Genomic DNA, 10,188 nt, shown 5'->3' with positions numbered 1-10,188 from the left:
CAGTTTCTATTTTCTGATGATTAGCAAACAGAAAAAAAACCTGTGCAAGTTCCAAACTCTACTTGAACTAACATATCTGCACTACAGCATTCCTGCTATGATTCCTCTACTGCTCTTCCCTGCTTGGATGTCTATTTTTTACATCTCAACTGCCCAGAAATTCAACGGAACTTCACTGTAGTGAAGTTTATATCATAACAAATAATACAGCATTTGAATGTTTCTTGTGATAAAGAAACTGAGATTTAATGAATACTTGTGGCACCAGCAGGAGGAAGTAAGTGCTTGGGCTATAGTGAATTCACCTCAGGGAGAACACGAAATAAATCTCCTGCCAAGATGCCATAAACCCATCTGGGAAAAGCTGCCTCACGGAAATCAGTGGGTTATTCATGTGGTACTCAGCAAATATAAAATTCATGATGTATGTCATTGCTAGAAAGTCTTGCAAACCTCATTCAAAAGGCTAGTATCTAAGTTTGAACTATTAATGCTTACAAGATGTGCACTTTGCCTTATGATGAAGGAGATTTTAATGATTGCAATGTATCTCTTTTTTCTTATTTTCTAATAACTTTAAATGTCTCATTTTAAATATCCCATGGAAGTTTTTGAAATAAGACTAATTCAGATTGTGCCAGTCCTTTCTCACTGAATCCTACCTCTCTTACACAGCATGCTTAATTAAAGATCTCAGCACAGTTCTCATCTATTTCTCTCAGGGACTTTTCCTAACAAGGGGTTAAACAGCTTCTGAGTTGGTTCCACTAACCCTCTGACTCTGTACAGAAGAACACAGAAAAATCATACCCATCTGGAAGAACATTAGCCACTCAACCTAAAATTTCTAAGCAAAAAGCTCTTGAAACCGAAGGAAGGGAAGGCTTTCCTTCTTATTTTACACCATAGGAATACATTATTAATAATACAACTTTGGGAAAAAAGTCGTTAATATTTGCAATTCATGACAATAAATTCTGTTTTCCTTTAACTCCCCAATATTAAAGCACTTAGTGAGCCGCTAAATCTGATGTAAAAGTTTCACATATAAGATAATAACTGCACACCTTCCCTGCTATGTAATTCTTAACTTTTTTTTCCTCTCTCCGAAAGAATGAACAAAATTATTCTCATGCAAATCAACTGAGTCCAGTAAAGTTACACTGGGGATTAATTAGTCATGTCATCTGCTCCTCAAGCAGCTCATTTATATTGTATCCCAAAGAAAACACAGCTTTAACAACAGATCCTTTCTATTATTCAACTTTCTCATTAAAAAGGTATCAGCCACATTCATTACTTAGCATTCCATAGGGAGTGTAGCCCTGTTAGTCTATACGTGCTCTGTAATTCATCCTATACTAATGATCAGCCACCTTCTCTGGTGTAACCAGAACAACAAAAGTATCTGCGTGTATGTCCAGCTAGAGCTGGAAAGAGCTACAGCTGAGAAAGCAAGGGAGAGATGGCCCATGACATCTCAGATGTACTTGTTGCTGCATGTGATAACAAGCTATATATTCTCTCCAGAGGTCACATGGTGTCTTTGCCATTTGTATACTAACTAACCCTCAAAACCAAAATTCAAGAGAAATTAAGATATCCTGCAGCTTTTTGAAGAAGACCATCATTAAAGATGAGGAATGAACAACAGGCTGTCCAGCATAGGAAGAGTTCCTGTTAGAAATAAGTGTTATCAAATTCACTCTTGAGATCTCCTGGGACATCACATAGTGACTGTAGGGAAAAATCTAAACTTCCTTAGAGAACAGCACCGCCATAAAGATTTCACCAGGTGAAATACAATTTAAATTATTTACCTTTGTTTCTTACTTGATAGGCAGCCTCTTCATCTAAGACAGCTTTAAAAAAAATACTCAACTGTGCATCCTAGACTTCTCTCATGAAAAGCTCTTACCAGAGAATACAAAAGACTGCCTGTTTCACAAGGACACATGCTGCATTATGGTTCTTTATAATATCATTGAGGATACAGATATTTTTGAAGAACACAGTGGAAACTGATGCCTGGCACCTGCCTTTTCTCTGTTGTCTGTTATTCACCTCCATCTTTTTTTACAGGATCTCCTTTCAGTTGAATAGTGCTAGAACCAAGAATGTAAAACGAGATTCAGGAGAAGTCAGCTGCTAATAAAAGGTTCCACTGTCCTTTCTTGCTGACCCACTAATTTAAATGCAAGTAAGTCTGATGTGATACCAGAGAAAGCCTTCATTTGGGTGTATTCATGCTTACTCATTAAAAACAAATAAGTTTCAGCAGACTGCTTCTTGGAAATGCTGTGACATACATCTTCAGCTACAAATGGGTTTCTCACATTATTTTAAGCAAGGCCTATATTATTCACCAAAAGAAAAATGTACTGCAGTAGTGTTTATTTCACTGCCTATTTTACCATTGTAGGAAGAGAACAAGTGACCAAAGTAAAAATCCTTTCTTTGGGTCATACAGATTTTGATGGGCCAGCAAAATCTGGAACCCTTCTGACTCACAGATCTCATTTTCTTAATATGAAGAAGAATGAAACCTGAATACAGGTATTTTCAGACTAAGAAGTGAAACACAGAATTTGTAGAAGTGAGAATTAATGTTTTCCCCCACCACCTCTCATGTTCTCTGTATCATGTATCATGTCATTGAACTCTTTGATACTGTTCTCATATATGTGGGAAATATGTTTTAAACACTTTACAGAGTACTTTGAAACCTTCTCAGGAAACATGCAATTCAAGGATTATGTTTTATTCTATTACTAGCCTAGGCTAATAGTTCTGTCTGATCCTTGTCTATAATCAGGAATCTTCAGGTTTTTCACTGGGATAAAACCTTATTAGCAGCAATTCCTGAACTATATCCAGCATATGCAGAGAGGTTGACTTTTATGTACTGTCTGCATACAGGTTTAAGGCAGGAGAATGGCTCCTTTTCAGAAGCATTTTACACAATGATTCATTCAGTCTCCGGGAGAAGTGTACTGCACAAGTATTCCAGGGTATATTTAAAATGCCCACAGTTCTCCCTGAAAGATTACCTTGCTAGCTTACCTTCAAGCCGTGTATTTAAAAGAAAGAAGGGCTGACTATGGCAGAAGGCTCCACTATACTTAGCCCTACTGTTTTCAGTTTCTGGACTGGCATGAATAATTAAGGAAGTCTGCAGCTTCAACTTCCACGGAGACAGCAGTGCTGAAGAGCAGGAAATAATCAGCTCTAGTTGGCACCACCATCCATTATACCAATATTCACAGAGACAGGATCAGTAATCCTTAATAACAGCATTGCCTGTTATACCCATTTTAAACACACTGCAAGCTGCTCATCGTAAATGGCAAATGAAATCCAGAGTACAGGTCAGTGTGCGGAGTATGATATTTCAGTTTTCTGTGATACATACAAAGTAGGAAAAGTCAGGCAGAGAGAGATTCCTTGGAGAATTCTAGTCATTTTAGGCTTAGAAAATGCTATATGCTACTACAGTTTCCATTTCAGACTATGGAAAATTATAAAAACTGACAAATGCCCACTAATAGGAGGCTGAGCAAGAGACTGTGGTTAAGGAGGGCGCCACGTGGGGCAGCAGGGATGAGTATTCTTCCGCTGCACATTCCATCTCTGACTCAGAAGCTCGTCACAATAGAAAACATACATATTTTTATAATTCCCTGTGCAAATTAACTGACTTCTGCCTTCAAAACATTCCAACATTGCATCTTGGTGGCTTATCTATGTGCTAGCCTTACGTTCAGCTACAAGAAAGCAAGTAGCTAGTAATGAAGAAACTAGCTTTGTTTCTTCTAACTAAAAATGTTTGTTTCTATTCCAATTTAACTTTTCTTCCTACTATCCAAGACTACTGACCCATCAGAAAAAGGAACTGAAGTTAAATCAACAAAAGAAATACATTGCTCAGACACTGCTAATGATTTTGTAACTTTGTATGCTTGGTTTTTCCTTTTTTCTTACAGTTCATTATACTTCCAATCAACCCTTAAGACTGCAAAATAGCCAAAATAACACATCTAAAATATTAAGTCAACATTTATCTGGTTTATTAATAACTTTGTTTATTCACACTGTCTTTACAATATGAAATATCAACAACACATAATTTCACAGATAAATCGTACTGCATCCCAGGTGAAAAGTGCTGTAGACACATAATACATGCACAACCTGTCTCACTTACCTTCAATTTTCAAATAAAATAGTGTTGTTCTTATTTCAGATGCACCTGATTCACCAGTAATCTAGTCCAGTTTGTAAAGGTGAGTGGCTTGAACCCTAGACAGGGCTAAATTTTCTTAATTTTCTTATGTAAGGTCTGTCCAGCCATTAATACTAAGCCAAGAACAACAGTCTCAGGGTTTTTTCCCTAGAGAAGTTTCTTTCATCAGTTACAGTGAGTATTGGGGGAAAGAAAATTAATACATCAGACCTGTTCTAAGGAAAATAAGGATTGGTTCGGAAAGGAGTTCATGTAAGACCTGTAAATAATCTATGCTGCTATGGGAAACATGGGCTAAAACACATTAGGTGCCAATAAGAAACTTACCACCCCAACACTCCCATACACACTAGATTATTTTCACTCTAAATTCCATCCTGTTTCCTCATCTTCTTCCTTTTGGCTCGTGTTCCCAGACAGGAGGGAAAAAATCCTAAGTTTACTTTCATTTTCTTGCTCCCATTGAATGAATACCATTTCTTTAAAATGACAGGTAGAAAAGGCTTGTTTTGTGTTTTATTTACTTGTTTTTTCCTGATCTCTTATTGTTCAGTAATCTTTCAAGCACAGTGAATAGCATTCAATTTCAACCCCCAAATCAAAAAGCATATGCTATCCCTTCGTTCATGTTGGAATTCATTTGTCCATATTAGAGAGGATGGGCAAGTGGAAAGGGTTTCATTGTCCAGTTATCTGACTTTGAGCAGCCTGTGCTAAATCCTGCCATAGGCTGCTGCAGCACAGCTTCCCCACAGCATTTTGTTCCATCCAGTCTCAGTAAAGCTCAGAAGGGGACATCTTGTTGCCACACAGAACTGGTTTCCAGCTTTTCCTCTCTATTTTGTTGGTGCAAGCTTCCGTTTAGTACACAGTACCTTTATCACAATTACTCCCATTTTTCTGTTTTTTTCTGTCCTGTTACATATACCATACTTACTTCTAAATAGGACTATTCCAGCCAGTGTGAACAATGACACAATTTGCAATATTAAGGTGCTATGGGTCTAATGAAATACACGTTCATACACATACAGATCTGAAACCCAGAGAAGACATTACTGACAGAACAGGATCTAAGCAAAAGCAATGTGGTACACTACATTACACTGTCTTGTGAGCTCAGAAGAACCATCAACTTAGCACCTATTAACAACTCACTATGCATCAGCTGGCCTGCAGGAACTGTCAGCATGTATTACTTTGCATTTACTACTGGCAAACCGTGTGCAAGTTAGCTTAGTCTTCTCTCCTGTCAGAACATGTCACATCACCACATATTTGCTGCTGGCTAAGAGCCTATTCATCCCCACATCCACATTTACCATGGTATAAATGATACTTGGTAAACCCTGCTAACTTAATCTCACATCCAAACCTACACTGGGGAGATGCTGCAACAGCAATATAATTTGTGTGTTCCTTAATTATAGAAAAGTGACAGAAGCAAACAATCTTCAGTACCATTTAAGCAGCTGACTTGCTGCAGATAAGAATGAGATCAGTTTTAATTGAGCAAAATTTTATTTTGTCAAGACATTAAGTCTATAGTGAGCTAGTGATGAAAACACTGAAAAGTAGAGAAAGAAACTGGCCGTATAATCTTTTCCTTCTAATAATTTCCCTTAAATAAGTCTTAGCGCTAATAACTTCTCTGTAGACCTCTGTTAACCACTGTTATATAGCTGAAGGCAAGCGTATCTTAGAACTGTTGTAGAGGCATAGCCTTAAAGGCTCAGAAGCACTTGTTTCCTGGCAAGAAATATTTTCAAATAGGTCTGTGCAAAATAGGTCTCTTCATTTCTCTGCCACAGACAGTTCCTTTAACAGAAAGATCTTAAGGAGGACTTTTAGAAAAAAGTTGTTTTCCTTTAAATAAACAAAACAAAACACCAAAACCCGACTAAACAAAAACCCTAAACAACAAGAAGACAGAAAAGAAACAAAAACAAAGGACCAAAAGTAAGAAATGTGTGGTGCTGTCTCTAATAGCTAGAATATCTCCCACTTCAGGTTTCTGACTCATCTGCCAGCATCTTCTTTGGAGAGCTCCTGCCCTGTCTCCTCAAATTTGCTATGGGGTGCCACAGGAATTTATTGTCAACCATCGTCTCGTTATCACATCAAATAGTCCCACCAGTTAGCATCTCTAGGCACTTTTTTCACAGGTCTCTCTCTCTCTCTCTCTCCTTTGACCAAGTCATTAATCAAATTAGTGCTCTTTTAGTTATTTAAGCATCAGCTCCAGTTCAACATGACTGAAAACCAGCATTCCCAATGTTCTTTCTGTTCAGTCATTTCAGGACATCTACAAATAACACCACTACTCTCTTAGGAAGTAGGCAGGTTTGACCGGAAATATTCACATTGTAGCAACATATCAATCTCTCAAACATCTTCACATGATCTGTGACTTAACCTCTTCCAGTAGCCATCCTCCCTGCCAGTATACTTTTGCAAGGTTTAACCATCTTCCTTGCTGTAATATCCCTTCCCCCTTGCCTTGACAAAGGCAATTAAATTCTGAATTGCACTCACATGGATTGAAGATACTGCTTTAACAATAACTCTGCTGGGCCATCGTGTTCACCATACAATCTTTTTTCCCCCCTTTCAGAATAAACAAATAGCCATATTTGTGGGTTTTTGCATAAATCTGCTTATGTGAAAGTGTGTTTGCTTAGGAAAGAGTGTATGTGGAAAATACCAGGGTATAACAATTGGTACAGAAGAGTACAGTTGTCATTCTGCATGTGGTTATCTGAGCTCATTGAAATTGCACTAAAGAAGGGGGGAAAACTAGTCAATTTTTTATTTAAGTAGAAAAAAATAGAAAAGTAATTAAAATAATCTAGAAAAATAACACACATATTCTCAATCACTAATATCAGGAAGGAAAAAAACCTATCTCAGTTTCTTGACATATTAATAGGAATAAAGCAGTTAACGCGGTATTTTAACTCCACACAAGATGAAGCCTAATGCTTTCCTTATTATGTTATTTGCCATAAGAAAATGCTTCCAAAAATTATTGAACAGATTTGTTTCTATGAATTGTGCTAGAAACCATTAGCCAATTCTTTAATGTCCATTTAAAAATAATGGAAGGAATAAATAATTAATAAGACATACAATGTAGACATTTATTGTAGAGGTTAGAGATAATGGCCCACGAAGGGAAGAGTGTATTACATTATGGAGTCAAGTAAACTACAATCAGCTTAATGATTAAAGTGTTCAGAGTATTTTCTGTTCTCCACCAGTGCTGTTTGTAAGTAGACGTCTGAACCTTGCTTTACTGAAAAGCATATGAAAGAAAAATTACATATGTGACTAATTTAGCCCAGAGATCTGTACCGGTACTTTTTGTGAGGATATCCACAGTCTGATTGTTTTCTAAACTGTGGAGGAAATATACCAAGGATTCTTCAAATGATGTTACTTGTACACATTACAGGTAAAACACCAGCAAAATTACACAATTGAACCCAAATTACGATCCAAAGACATTTTCAACATTTTCCACAGGACTACTTCTAATGATTTTCTCTAGCATACTTCATCAGTATGTTGTCAAAGCAGGAAGTATACAATTTAATTCAAATAAGTCATATGCATGTGAAGTTTGTGGTAACAAAAAATTAAAGAATATTCATTAGTAATTGAGACTTAGAAGATAATGAAGACTCTCAACTGTGGTGCCATAGTTTTCTTCAACCAAAACTGGCACTGCCCTGCAGAGACATTTGCTTTGTATTAATGCAGTACTTTAAATGTAGTTTGCATAAACAAACAAAGGCGAACGGTATTTACCACTTGCCAAAAAAATTAAATACAGTTATCAACAGTCATTACATATCTCCACTGGCCCTCTTTCTACTGCAAAAAAAACCCAAACAAAAAAGCCATCACACCAGCAGACATTAACCTTCAGCCTGCAGAAATTTCATCTGACGGAAGTCAGCCTCCTGATGCCTGAGAATTACCCATGAACACACCGCTGTGTACCATGAACAAATCCACAACATGGTGTTTTCCCAAACACAGCCAGGATAAGACTTATCACAAACTATAAATCCACCACAGGCCAAGCTGTTGCAGTGTTAAGAGCTGAAGCCCCCATGTTCTGGCACCAGTTTGGTGCCCTGAAGCCCACAGCTCAGGCCATGTGTTCCCACTCCCCACCACACCAGAAGTAGCAGTACCTTGGACCAGAATCTCCAACAACCAGTGTGAGAAGAACCTCAGTTTCCAATTACTGACATTGCAACTAGAACCTTCTTGGCATCTAAAGCACTTCATTCTTGAGTTAGGGCTGGAGTTAGACTTTGGCGTTTTTTGAAAGCATGGCAGGAGGAAGGAGAGGTTCTCTCATCAGCTAAACAGGCAGAGGTTAGACCTGGAGAGTCATAAGGACAACAGTGAAGTCCTATCTGACACTTCCCAGGAAATTCCCTTCATCACCAGGCCAGAGGCTAGCTGGGAGGAATGCCTTTCATTGACCCTACTGAAAGCCTGTTATTCTGACAAACTAACATTCATTGGGCCAGGGAAGCAAGGCATCACTTTGCAATGCAACAATTAAGGTACCTAGCTGGGAGCAGGGACATTTGAATTTCAATCCCTGTTACAACACTGCTTTTCTAAATGATTGCATATAATAATAAAGTACATGAGCAACCATGAAGAGCCAGGAACAGAAACTGAGTTCCTTAATAACCCATTAAAACCCATCCATTACCCTGGATACCAGCAGGACACAGACTCAGCCATCCTGTGCGGCTGCATTTTTACTGTTACGGATACTCAAGTTACCTGGTACTATTTCAAATTATTTATACCTGCTGCAATCATATCTATTATTAAAGACAGACATACATCCATCTTGGGGTAGTTTTTCCTTCCAATCCCTTTAGAGGCATTTGTAGTGTCTACTCCTGACTAATCCCAATTGACAAGAAAGAAGAAAAGAATATAAAAAACCTCTGTTACTCCTTTCACACCTACTGTGATATTTACCCCTTTCTCTGGTCTCTCCAATTCTTTCCCGTGCTTTATTCTTCTTTGTTATCCTCCCCCTCATCATCCTTTTTCTTTCATTTCTCTTCCTCATTTATGTGGTTTTGCCTTTCTTCCCTCTTCTTTCTTGCTTCCTTCCCTTCATTTTCAACATTCAGTGACCTGATCCTGCAGTTTTCCTCCTACATTTCTGAAACTCAAAATGCATGGACCATAAAAGCTTAGGAGGTAAAAAAGGTATAGGAGCAAACATCATTCCCTCATTATTACCTCATTTTAAAAGAATCTAAGAGTGTGGTTTTTTAATTTTTTTTTCCTTGATTACTGCTGTATGAAAGGCCTAGACAAACAACAAACCCAGGAAAAATGAAAGAGCCATTGGAGTGGAATGGTTTCAGCGAACGCTGAATGAACTGTGATCTTTGGTAGCATAAAGATCAACACGAAATGCTTTCAGCTGTAGCAATCAGTCGATACTTTCCAGACCATCCCCACGGTGACAAAGACAGAGGCATTTTTAAGTTGTAATTGAGATTAGCCTTGATACATACAGTTGGAGCTATGCCTGTGAACTTTGCTAAAAGGCTGGCTATGTAAACCATCTATCACTCAGTTTCACATGAGCAGTAATCTAATGACACCACAGAAATCTCACCATATCCCTTGCTACACACGTCTAGGCACAGCAGTGGACTCATGCCAGGGTGCTTCAGCTGTGCTTCTGAAGGATTTGCCTCCCAAGATCTGGAGCAACATACAGATCCTCACTAAAAACTGTCGTTATTCCTTCTTAGGGTGCCCAAGTTCTGTGCAATGTTCAGTCTTGTAGCCCAAAAACACTCTTGCTCTAATCCAGCTTACTAGATTTGCAGTCATGTGCTAACTGAAAACCCATGCATAATACTACTGACTCCAGCACGCTTTGGATG

Source organism: Manacus vitellinus, unplaced genomic scaffold, assembly GCF_001715985.3.
Source record: "Manacus vitellinus isolate BGI_N305 unplaced genomic scaffold, ASM171598v3 scaffold_0_pilon, whole genome shotgun sequence".
NCBI classification, from domain to species: Eukaryota; Metazoa; Chordata; class Aves; order Passeriformes; family Pipridae; genus Manacus; species Manacus vitellinus.
The sequence above is the reverse complement of the archived record's forward strand: the minus strand, read 5'-3'. Positions refer to the sequence as shown.